Genomic DNA, 13,519 nt, shown 5'->3' on the forward strand with positions numbered 1-13,519 from the left:
AATTTCGATATTCGGTTCGAATACATTCTAGAATAATCCACAAATGTCAAGCATCATTGTACTGGAATGTTCTGTTGATGTATATACAGGGTGTTACAAAAAGGTACGGCCAAACTTTCAGGAAACATTCCTCACACACGAAGAAAGAAAATATGTTATGTGGACATGTGTCCGGAAACGTTTACTTTCCATGTTAGAGCTCATTTTATTACTTCCCTTCAAATCACATTAATCATATAATGGAAACACACAGCAACAGAACGTACCAGCGTGGCTTCAAACACTTTCTTACAGGAAATGTTCAAAATGTCCTCCGTTAGCGATGATACATGCATCCACCCTCCGTCGCATTGAATCCCTCACGCGCTTATGCAGCCCTGGAGAATGGCGTTTTGTATCACAGCCGTCCACAATACGAGCATGAAGAGTCTCTACATTTGGTACCGGGGTTGCGTAGACAAGAGCTTTCAAATGACCCCATAAATAAAAGCCAAGAGGGTCGAGGTCAGGAGAGCGTGGAGGCCATGGAATTGGTCCGCCTCTACCAATCCATCGGTCACCGAATCTGTTGTTGAGAAGCGGACGAACACTTCGACTGAAATGTGCAGGAGCTCCATCTTGCATGAAGTACATGTTGTGTCGTACTTGTAAAAGCACATGTTCTAGCAACACAGGTAGAGTATCCCGAATGAACGTGCTCCTGAAACTTTGGCCGTACCTTTTTGTAACACCCTGTATGCTGCATGTGTTCTGGCCGGAGGCAGTTCGCTCCGCGCTCTTGTATGTACAAGTGCTGAATAAACCTTCTTTAACTGAAGTTAGTGTTCGTCATTCGCCTAATTGCATTGTCTTCTACGTGACATTATTGCATAGTGTTCAGAATAAACCATATCAATTTTTAAATAAATGGTTGGTTAGATATTACAAGCACGTAAATAGCCGTGAGCAAGGTGCGTCTCGCTCTATTGGTGCTTGCAGAAATCATGTTGGTTCTCGGAACAAATCTGTCGTTTCAGCACAAACTTCGAAACTAAAACATACAGGGCGACCGTGTACGAAGTATAGGGTATGATCGATGACAGGTTACGGAACAAAATATGTCTAATAAACTTCGGAAGTTCTTGGTCTGCATACTAGAGATTATTTATTGAATCATATATTCATTGTTACAGAGACTGTGATCCAATACGCGCTGTACCATGCAGCCACAGTTACAGTATGAGTTGAATATGGTTTCCACGTGCTTCAACGCATGCGTGTTCGCGCCATAGCATGTTACGCCTCACATGTTCACATCGGCCAGGCTGCATCCGAACAGTATCAAAGGCAGCATGAATACGCTGCGCCAGTGTCTCCACATCTGGAATGGGCTCTCCATGCACGATTCTTTAGAGATGATCCCGTAACCAGAAACAACACGGGTTGAGATCCGGTGAACGAGCAGGCCACGCAACTAGAATCCCTCGTCCGATCCATCGATTGTGGTATCGATAGTTCCGATGCCAAAGCGTAGGTACACGCTCGTAGGTTGATACTACGAGACCAGACGAATGCCGACCACAGCGCCCTCTAGCCGACGCTGTGGAGCTCAACGAGCGCCGCTCTGTTTTCTGCCCAGTTAATCAAGAGCAGGGCTAGCCATTACAGACTTTGCCTTTGTTACTCCAATGATAGCTTGTCAAACTACTAGTAACTGTTAGCTTTGATACATGGACAACAGCTTCGCACCTACGTGCTCATCTTTCCTAGAAGTTACATATATGTCATTGATTAATATTCCCTATTAAATGTGCTTTTACTTTACATACAGTCCCGCTCCGTTCCTCTGTCCTGGGCTACCTCTTCCCCCCCCCCCTCCATCCTTTTTTCCCTGCCTACCCTCTCTCTGGCTCCCTTCTCTCCCCCAAGTCCTTTTGCATTTCCCTCCTCAACCTTTCCCCATTCCCTCTCGCGTCTGCCCTGCCCCCCCCCTCCCCCATGAGTCCACTCCCACCGTTCTTTCATCCCTCTTTCGTTTTTCCTCTCCTCCCCCTTTTTTCCCCTCAGCTGTCCAGGTCCCCCCGCCTCACCCCCCCCCCCCCCCATCTGCCCTTGGCTGTGGTGTGTCATCTTCTTGCCGACTTTTTAGTGCAGTGTTCCCAGTGATTGTTAAGTGTTGAGAGTCTTTTACAAAGTGTTGCGAACGGACATCATACTGTCGCTGGGTATGATTTTTATATCTCTTGCGAACAGAAACCAGCCGCCGTGTTTTTTAATTGTCTGTCTACTACTTTTACCTGTCTGATTCCTGTGTATTTTATTAGTATCAACCACCCTTTGTTTTATGTTTTAACTTTCCACAATTTTCCGCCGTTTTACAATTGAAGTCGCCGTTTTATCGGGTGCTTTTATTGTTTCTTATCTTATGTTTTAAAAATTCTGCAGGCTGAAGAGCAGCGTACTAAGCTGCTGCCAGCCCGCCCCTTCGTGAGGAATCAAAATTCAATAAGGTAAAAAAAAATTACATGCAGTACTGAAGTGCTTTTACCTCTCCTGCTCCTACTCGCTTCCTTCATTCGGCCCATTTTGCAGGTCACAGGAGCAGACCCACGCGCCGCCTTCCAGGCGGGATAGAAACCCGGCCATGGAAGACACGATTGAGGTGCGTCCGGACGTTAGCGACGAAGAGGGCTGGAGCACGGTCATGTAGCAGTCACATAAACCTTCGAATCATCAATGGCACTTCTTTCAGCAAGGAAAGCAAAGTTACCTGCAAGAAACCAGATAGTTCCGGCCTGTTACGCGACGTAAAAAGAAGACTGGTCCCAAAACACGGTCGTCAGTTATCCCGGCCCACACATTCCGGCTGCACCGATGCTGATGATTCGCTGTCGCCATACCAGTCCAGATGACTGATATGAAAGCTGAAGATACCACTCCGCATCGTCTGTTAATAGGGTGGATGACACAAATCCCGGAATGGTGATTCCCTGAGGAAGAAACTCGAGACAAAAATGCTCCCGATTTGAAACGTCTGTCGATAGTAAGCGCTGCATGCCCTATAAGTGATAAGGGTAATAACAATTGTCATGGAGAATGTTCCATACGGTCGCTTGGCTTACCCTATGATGGCAAGCCAACTGCCTGGTGCTGATACGATGGTCGCCTTCCACAGTGTTAATAACATTATCCTCCAAGTCCAGTGTCCGAACATTTCAGCTACGTCCTTCACGATTACCTGCTTCCTGTCTCAGACAAACGGCAAAACACTGTTGCAGACATTTAAGGCTGTGCTTGTTGTCGGCGGGGATAGGTCTCATGATACAACTTTGCTGCCGCCTCCCGTTGCCATTTGCCTTTCTGAAAGTAAACATGACATCGGCAGGCTCTCGATTACAACCGTTGTGTACAACGCTGTATCACATTCACTGCAAGGTGAATGTGCAAGAGAAATAAAACGGTCACATCATTACCAATTACTATGGCAGGAGAGGGCTCTAGGGCATGATGTAAAAAAACAGTACCGCCCTTAGGCGCAAACCATGTGTACTGTGGCTGTGGCTGCATAGTACAGTGCGTATTAGACGGCAGTCTGTAACAAAGTATGATTGAGTAAATGATCTGCCGGCCGCTGTGGCCGAGCGGTTCTTAGCGCTTCAGTGTGGTACCACGCGGCTGCTACGGTCGCTGCTTCGAATCCTGCCTCAGGCATGGATGTGTGTGATGTCCTTAGGTTAGTTAGGTTGAAGTAGTTCTAAGTTTTAGGGGATGATGACTTCAGATGTTAAGTCCCATAGTGCTCAGAGCCATTTGAACCGTCGCGAAGGACCAGCAACAGCTACGAGCCGCCGACCTGTAAATCAGAGAGTTCACGAAACATTCGTAAATACGTATGAATAACAAAAGAAATTTGAACCTCCTTGAAAGAAAAATATGAACATATACAGATAGAGACAGGGGCCATATATTTCATTCTTTTCAGTCGTTCAATACACTCTCGATATTATATTATTTTACAAAATTTGATCAAAAAGCCCGAGACAAACATAAAACTAATTTATTTTGTCACATGGCACATGACGTCAGTGCCGATGAAGGCATCAAATGAAAATTAATCTTCTTACGTCGAGAAAAAACATAATTTGTGTTCTCTTTGTTTACGGCGAAAGCACAAAGGAGACATTTTCTTTTAATGCCAAGCAGAAATCACAGTACATAAAGATAAAAAGTGGTGCAAGACCAGTGGTGTAGATGTAACACTTTAAAATTATGCATATTTAATAAGTCTCGTTCTCCAAAACTATAACACTTACGAAAAATTACAGTTCATGAAGTGACAGGATTCTAAATCCCTACCTGCAAATTAGAAACTAACCGCCTCAACCACGACCCTACCAATCGTGTACGCTACATTTACGAAATAGTATGACAGACTGCACTGTCACGCCTTTTCCATGAAAAATAAATGATATATCTAGTGAAAGAGACGCAGTGCGTTTATGACGGAAATGCAAATAGTCCACCTAATTGAATTCCATGAACGTAGTTATGAGAAACTTAAGCTAACTGAGTGTAACACAGTAAATGTTCTGCTACCTTTTGTCAGGTCTACTTGTACTAGAGATGTCATGTGTGGGAGATGTTTCAAATGGCTCTGAGCACTATGCGACTTAACTTCTGAGGCCTAGAACTTAGAACTAATTAAACCTAACTAGCATAAGGACAGGACACACATCCATGCCCGAGACAGGATTATAGCGACCGTAGCGGTCGCTCGGTTCCAGACTGTAGCGCCCAAAACCGCACGGCTACTCCGGCCGGCCCATGTGTGGGAGAGATTGAGAACGTAATAGCTGCTAACGCAAGAATGTAATGGCTGGTCCACTGCTAAATGCAGAGGAGAGAGTGGATAGGTGGAAAGAATACATTGAAGGACTCTATGAGGGGGAGGATTTGTCTGGCGCGATAGAAGAAGAAACAGGAGTAGATTTAGAAGAGACGGGGAATCCAGTATTAGAATCCGAATTTAATGGGGCTTCGAAAGACTTAAGATCAAATAACGCTGAAGGCATAGACAACACTCAAGAGTTTCTAAAATCATTGGCCGGCTGCTGTGGTAGAGTGGTTCTAGGCGCTTCAGTCCGGAACCAGGCGGCCGCTACTGTCGCAAATTCGATTCCTGCCCCGGGCGTGGTTGTGTGTGATGTCCTTAAGTTAGTTAGGATTACGTAGTTCTAAGTTCTAGGGAATGATGACCTTAACTGTTAAGTCCCGTAGTACTCAGAGCCAATTGAACCATTTGAATAAATGGTTTCTACCATGAAAACCATGCATTTTTCGGGCGTAAGTTCATTGGATCTTTTCTGTTCCGTGTCCTCTCGTCTATCAGTCCCTAGAGTTTGTACTCGCTGAAAAGAATAACCCGGTATGGAAATCAATTACTTTTTTGTCGACACGAGTGGGATGAAGACGGCGAGGCCCTATCGTGTGTTGTCAAGAGATGAGCTATCGGGTTTGGGCGTAGAAAGCGCCCCATCATGTCGGCCGCGTTTCCGGCCACATAGCGAGCAGACAGCAGGCAGCAGTCTGCCCGTTCTTATCATTGGCCTTCCTCCACGCGGCCGGGCTTCCCAGGCGAGGCTGATAGCGCGGCCTGCGACACGTCGCCTGGCACGCTATCTCCGCGCACGGAGAAACCCCGCCGCGGACCGCTCCACACGTTTCGTAAACAACGCAGTAGCCTCTACCTGTATTACTCGACAAGGCTTTCATTTTTTCCGTGTAGCACGAAACAGAGTATTGAGTAAACACACAACTATCACAATGTTGTCTGTTTTTCTATCACGTCAGGAATGCACAGCGTAAAAACTGTAACCGGAAATTGTGGCCACACTTCTTATTCCCTGCATTCGTGATTGTCATTACAAAACGTGAGGCACAATGATCTTGCTACATTTATTCAGCCCATTATTTCGTACTACACGGAAAAAAAACATGCATTCAAAGCAACCAGGACATATTCAGGTTCGCAGGAGAGCTTCTGTAAAGTTTGGTAGGTAGGAGACTAGGTACTGGCAGAAGTGAAGCTGTGAGGACGGGGCGTGAGTCGTGCTTGGGTGGCTCAGTTGGTAGAGCACTTGCCTGCAAAAAGCAAAGGTCCCGAGTTCGACTCTCGGTCCGGCACACAGTTTTAATCTGCCAGGAAGTTTCAGGACACATTCACACAGCCGGCCGGGGTGGCCGAACGGCTCTGGGCGCCACAATCTGGAACCGCGCGACCGCTACGGTTACAGGTTCGAATCCTGCCTCGGGTATGTATGTGTGTGATGTCCTTAGGTTTAAGTAGTTCTGAGTTCTAGGGGACTGATGACCTCAAAAGTTAAGTCCCATAGTACTCAGAGCCATTTGAACATTCAGACACTGTTCCAGTTTTAAAAAATGTCATAGATCACTAAGAGCTGATAACGAACGTTGGGTACTTTCAATTAATATTCGCTGTTTAGTGGACAGAAAACACATGTAACTTTCAATAGAATGGTATAATATACTGTAAGTAATCGCCTTCGGAAGTTACAACTTTTTCCTGTTTCTCGGGTAACAAATGGATTCCGCGATTTTAAAAAAATCTGCTTATTCTGAGGTGATCCTCTCAAGGAGCCAGCTTTCAAGATCACTAAAAGATGTGGCATCATTGGCCGGGAAGCCCCTTTGCGGGGCAAGTTCAGCCGCCTTGGTGCAGGTCTTATTACATTCGACGCCACGCGCCGGATGGTGGTGATGTGCTGATGAACACAACACAACACGCAGTTCCTGAGCGGAGAAAATTCACGACCCAGCCGGGAATCCAACGCGGGCCCGTAGGACGCCAATCCGTCACGCTGACCGCTTTTTTTTCTTCTTTTTTGCCATTTTGTTCGTTGTTGATCGTTGTGTTTGGTCGTTGCGAACGCCCCATGACATCCGTTCAAGTTCGTTTGTTGATGATTCCACTCAGTTTTTGTTTTATTACAGAGGCAAACCAGCTCTCTGACCGAACACGCTGAGCTACCGTGCCATCTACCACTCAGCTACCGGGTTGGACGAAAGACGTGAAGTACCTTGGTGCACGAACCGAAACAAATGCTAATCGGAATGGACGATGACCAGTGAATCGAATTCCGCTCAAGGTTTCAGAAATGGTTCAAATGGCTCTGAGCACTATGGGACTTGACATCTGAAGTCATCAGTCTCTTAGAACTTAAAACTATTTAAACGTAAATAACCTAAGGACATCACACACATCCATCCCCGAGGCAGGATTCGAATCTGCGACCGTAGCAGTCGTGCGGTTCCGTACTGAAGCGCTTAGAACAGCTCGGCCACCGCAGCCGGCTTCAACGTTTCCTTCATTCGGCTTGCAACAAGTGGTTTGGCATTGTCGTCAAACAGAACGACTCCGTCATGTGTCTGGAAATACTATGCGCTTTTGCCTTTAAACACGCAATTCAAACTGAGTAATTGTGCTTTATAGTGCTCAGCATGCATCGTTTGAGATCCAGCTACAGCTGCTCATGATACAACACAATGATCGGGGCCGATTTTGTCACTCTCCCCACAATCGTTGAGTCGTTGAAGCTATTGTCTGCACGTTGTTTCCGAGAGAATATGTTCTCCATACGCTTCAACTAGCAAACGATAATTTCCGCAGCAAATTTCTTGAGAAGCAGGCGGAAGAGTAACACTTCCCGCAAACGCTGTACACTCACGGAATTAGATAGGTACGTGTTTTTTCACTGCATTAGAAAATCGCTCACAGATCGGAGAGCCTAACATTTCTATTTTTAAATAGACTTCGTGTAGCTGTCGGCTATGCTGCGCTACTGCCCACTCATCGTCAACAGCGATAATTAATTCAAGCTCCCACTACTTTCTTATTGTGGCCAGTTTCCGTCTTCAGACCATCATAAGGCAACACAAAACATCTAAAACAGCTTACATTCCTATATAAAATCTATGGGTTCCGTCAGCATAAGTCATTGTTGTCAAGTAGTAAAATATATATTACAATATATTAATGTACGCTGCTTCGTTCACGTAGATTGTATGGTCCGTACAGATTTATTTATTAATTTACTTCTTTTTTGTGTTTCTGTAACAGAATTGTCGGGTTGTTTACACTACTAAATTTTTCACGATAATGATGCCATTGAAGCATTACCTTTCCCAAATGTTCTTCGGACCCAAAAGTGATTGTGGTAGCTAGATAGATTCAAAGGTTTTAGCTAACCATACGTTATTGGAGAGTTTGCCAAAAGACAGGGATTAGCAGTTCTGAAACTACAAGAGTGAATCCAAGGTCCTACAAAATCATTGCTTTGCAATAATAGAGCATACGAGGTTGAACGACCCTTTTAAAAGCATGTTACAAACCGAAGAGTTCCTTCAAGATACGGCTGCTCAGAGAAGCTCTGGCTGTGAAGGAAGATAAGCTGTTCAAATACAGGATTACTTACACCAATACCTTTGGAAAGTTCTGTGTATCAACCGTAGGAACCTAACAAATTCTTACGGACTCACTGAGCATATAATGGTAAGTGCTTTGTATTATGAAGGTCTTTTGAAAGGTAAAACACAATTGTTTTGCAAATAACTAATTCTATGAGTATATGTTTAGACTTTCAAGAACTTAAACAGATATTTGGTCAAGGCGCAAGAAATATCTGTTCGAGGCTACCACATTACGAACGAAAATCCACGACTAATAAAAAGTAACTTCCAGTGCTAAGCAACACAATGAAGCGACGAAAGCTTAACAGTAAGTAGCGGACTTACCACGTGCTTTTTGCGATAAAGATGTACTTCTTTTGTGTTTACTGCCTTTTTTTATCATACAATTTCAACTGTCAGCCGGCCGCGGTGGCCCTGTGGTTCTAGGCACTTCAGTCCGGAACCGCGTGACTGCTACGGTCGCAGGTTCGAATCCTGCCTCGGGCATGGATGTGTTTGATGTCCTTAGGTTAGTTACGTTTAAGTAGTTCTAAGTTCTAGGGGACTGATGACCTCAGATGTTGAGTCCCATAGTGCTCAGACCCATTTGAGCCATCCTCTACAATCATTAAATTTGGAATCCTAATTATATTACTTACACCCGATTGAAGTGTTTTATATATTTCTTCTAATCCTGAAAGTTTAAATCTCCTCTCCTGCGAAATGTAGAAAATGTGACTTACCAGTTTCTTCCGTCTGCTCTTCAATTTATGCAATGCCTTCCGAATTGAGCTAGGGGTGTTTGGAAGATTGTGTGATTTACTGCAAAGAGGGAGCGAAGAACGTGTCAGACGCTTGGTAATGACATGCGGTACTGCCTTTGCTTCTACATGCCACACAGGTAGGAAGGAGAGGACAATTTGGGGCATATCTCAACAGATTTCCGGACATATCACTTAGTATTTTGACAAATATTAACATCTGTAGGGATATGAGGCTCTTCTCTTTTTTTTAAAAAAAAAGAAACCTTTTATGGAAAGGAGAATGACAGTGTTTGGTACATTTTATTATTGACGATGTAATACATGACAAGAGTGACTGGTGTTGGATTTCGTGCTAGCTAACGCCATAAGTTTTTTATATCAATGTGAGCTGTTTCAAATATTATGGTTGCCAGACGTGATCGTTCAGTGCAGGAAGCGATCTATAAATCTGTACTGTAGTCTTCTTGTGAAAACGAATTAATTTGCCCAAGATCGCAATGTGAAAACGATTACTGGGTTACTAGCTTCGGCAATATGTATTGCCATCTTCAGATCCATGAAAACTGGTGCTGATAGTTACATCACTCTCTCACGCTAGGAGTATATAATATGCATAAAGAAAGTCGAGGCTTTACAGTGACGTCACGTTGTCTTAATGAATGCCATTCGTACTCCAAGTTGTACATACATTATGCTAGCACACCCGGCGTGTCATTTAATGCTGCGGCTTTCTTCTACATATTATATAACCCTCATGTGACACAATGGTTTAAGCATTGTGTAATGTGTTGCTCTACCTGGTTTATGGATATGAAGGTGGGAATTCATATTGTCGAAACAAGTAATCCAATATGAGATTTTCAGTCTGCAGCGGGGTGTACGCTGATATGAAACTTCCTGGCAGATTAAAACTGTATGCCGGAGCGAGACTCGAACTTCGGACCTTTGCCTTTCGCGGGCAGGTGCTCTACCATCTCAGATATCAGACGAGATACTGGCAGAAGTAAAGCTGTGAGGAAGGGGGTGAGTCGTGCTTGGCTAGCTCAGATGGTAAAGCACTTGCCCGCGAAAAGCAAAGATCCCGAGTTCGAGTCTCGGCCCGGCACACAGTTTTAATCTGCCAGGCAGTTCCATATGAACTTACACTCCGCTCATTCTGGAAACATCTCCCAGACTGTGTCTCCGCAACATCCTTTCTTCCAGGAGCGCTAGTCCTGCAAGGTTAGCAGAAGAGCGTCTGTGAAGTTCGGAAGGTAGGAGACGAGGTACTGTCGAAACTGAAGCTGTGGGGACGGGTCGTCAGTCGTGGTTGGCTAGCTCACATGGTAGAGCACTTGCCCGCGAAAGAGAAAGGTCCCGAGTTCGAGTCTCGGTCCGGCACACAGCTTTAATCTGCCACGAAGTTTCAAGTAATCCAGTGATAGCGTTAATAAAGAGATCTTTGCAAATAAGATTACAGTCTGTTTCAAATACCTATGATAACTAATGATCTGAAGAGTGAAAGTGGCCGTAATAAAGAAGAATTTGTCGTCCACTCTTGACGGCCAACTAGGACGTTTTATAAGTATTTAAATGATGTGAGGTGCCACCTTCAGAAATACCTGCAGCTTGAGTTTAGCCTCGATTTTCATTTTCTTTCAGCAAATTTATAAATGTGACATATTTTAACTTTGGGTACCAAGGCATTCGAAGCATTCAGCAGCTATTAAAAGGTCTTCCAGTAAATGCAATGCAGCCACCTGATAATGTACAAAACGTACGGACCCTGCAGTGGCAAGAAACAGTTAAATGTTTTAAAGAATAACGTCAAGTTAGTAGTTGGTAGCTGCTTTTATGACACATCCGGAAGAGTGGCACTGTGCGTCCATGATAAGGACTACTGGGGTCAACCGTTATCGATTTGAGAGCAATCGAGAGTGTATAAAAAGAACTTAATTTCGGATAAGACAGTGGGGAAAAAGAGAAAAATGCCCAAAAGTCGTACACAATAATCTTTCAGTACTGAAGTTTTGTTCGTAATTAAATCAAAAGATTTGTGCTGCAGCAGCGAGGCTATAAAAGAGATTAAACCTAATAAATGTAGAAAATTACTGCTTTCAACACCAAGTAAATCCCTGGTATTTAAACACAACAATGAAAGGGTCATAGATAGAATAAAGGAACGTCGTGATAGCAGAGCAAACAAAAGGCTGATAGATCAGAATTTTTTTTTCTTGCCTCCTTTCTTACATTTAACTGGAGAAGTCGTCAGCACGAACGTTAGTCTGAACATCTTAATCTTGACGCTTATGTAGGTGCTGGTGTGAATTCGCATGTCTAAAACACGAGAAATGAAAAAAGACACCCCTCTTTTTTACTACCATCGGTCAACGGCACAGTAGTACCAGTCTCCTTTCGTACTTTTCATGAATGATTGAACTAAAGTGGCCAGACATCCTCACTTTCTGGGGACTGTCTTCAATTCCATTAAATCTGATAGAGGATAACAAATGTCCTCAATTTCTTATTTTGTGTCCTCAATTTTTGAAGTTTCCCAAACTGACAAATTGGAGGAATGTGCTGCACTTCTTGAACTAGAACTCAACTGAATAGATAAGTGCAACAAAATTTGGCACCAATTATTTATTTTATTTAATTACGAGAATATAGACTAATAAAGGCATCTAACTATTTTGCGCTGCGAACGAATTAACGTTAAATTTAGAAATCTGTAGATGGGAGACATGCCGAAGCCTCAAACTAGGTTTGGTGATTTCAAATTAATTTTTTCCGTCCTTCTCCGCCCCTAAAATTTTGTCGCTCTGGGCGAGCGCCTAATCTGTCCGAATGGTAGAAACGGCCTTGAGCGCACCCAATGAGATACGTCCGGAAGAACCGTTGATCGTGCAATCCGAAACACTGCATCACTTGGTGTTTTTCGGAGAAGAAAATTGTTTCCTGAAGTAACAATGGAACACATGGCTTCTGGTACTAAGCTAACAACTTTTCTATAAGTTTAAAATCCCGCAACATTCTTCTTAAAGTTTCGAAGCAACGAATATTTTATTACTAAAAACATCGTTGCTGTTGTGGCCATGCAGGCCAAACAGTCCTAGTGCAAAGTGGAACTTAATTAGTAATAGGTGGTATAGGGATGATACAGGCTGCCTCTTCTCGCATAACACTGTTGTGTTAAGTTAGATGAGACTTTAATATGTGAAACAATAGATAGCATTATGCGCCTCTATTTAGAACTGTTTTCATGCAACAAGTGTCAACGTGCATTACAAGAAGACTTATTAACCTGACTGGAAAATCCCTGCGTAAGTACGCACTTCTCAAACGTCTGCAGCTATGCTGTTCATCTAATGTTATACAGGAATAACTAAACAAAAAGTAAGCAACAAATTCTTGTAGAAAGTTATATGGCCGCTATACTGCCTTTTGTTACTGTATAAAGTGTTATTGGACCAAACTCATTTCGTTTTATTTAAAAGCATCATCAGTAACCGCTGTAACAATTGTGGTTTCATTTACAAATCGGTGTAATGAAATTACAAACAGTTCTCTTTTTTAAATTTTTTTTTGTTACTCACTTTTCTTGGCCTCTTACATTGTTCCCCTGTGTTCTCCCATACGCAAGCGTCCGATTTTTAATACGTTACACGGCACTGATACAATTTTCTCCTTTATACATTTCGCCTATTACGTACAAAAGTTATTCGGAAAGTAAGTTGCGATCGGTCGCGAGATGGAAACCATACTGAAAATCCGATGAGGGCCTGCATAGATGTGTTGGGCAGTGTCTAGTGTGAGCATGGACAGCAGCACTTCGCTCTTCTCAGTTCTGAATGCATAGTGAGCGCTTAAAGACGCCTAGAAGATAGTCTCTCGTCAATTATGGCTACCTACCGAGAGATTTTGACTGATTTCATGCAAACGCAGTTAACGTAACTGTCATAAAATTCCTTCTGCATGACAATTCTTGGCCGCACATTGCAGGGTTAATGAGATGCTCCTGAAACGTTTTCGATGAGAAATGTGAACATTCACCATACAGCCTGAACCTGACTCCCAGATGAACCGCTGGGTATGAAGACAACATTTTGGCACAGATGCAGCCCAGGGTAGAAAACTGTAGGAAGGCACAGGAGACTGCATTCTGTGGCGACGATATTGGAAAAATGGTACAACGGTACGACCGATCGTGTTTAGTTTCCAGATTTTGCGGCTGAGGCTGCATATCTATAGTTGTCGGGTCTGCTATTCAACTGTGTGTTTCCGTCTGTCCGACTATTTCCGTGTGTGTGTGTGTGTGTGTGTGTGTGTGT

The 13,519-nt window shown here is 43.7% G+C and overlaps 1 non-coding gene across 1 annotated transcript; it reads left to right on the plus strand.

Moving 5' to 3' along the window:
• Positions 1-6,088: 6,088 nt before the first annotated feature.
• Trnac-gca (transfer RNA cysteine (anticodon GCA)) lies at positions 6,089-6,163 on the plus strand. Its single transcript has one exon. It is a non-coding gene; the product is annotated as a tRNA-Cys (tRNA).
• Positions 6,164-13,519: the final 7,356 nt, after the last annotated feature.

Source organism: Schistocerca gregaria, chromosome 6 (assembly GCF_023897955.1).
Source record: "Schistocerca gregaria isolate iqSchGreg1 chromosome 6, iqSchGreg1.2, whole genome shotgun sequence".
NCBI classification, from domain to species: Eukaryota; Metazoa; Arthropoda; class Insecta; order Orthoptera; family Acrididae; genus Schistocerca; species Schistocerca gregaria.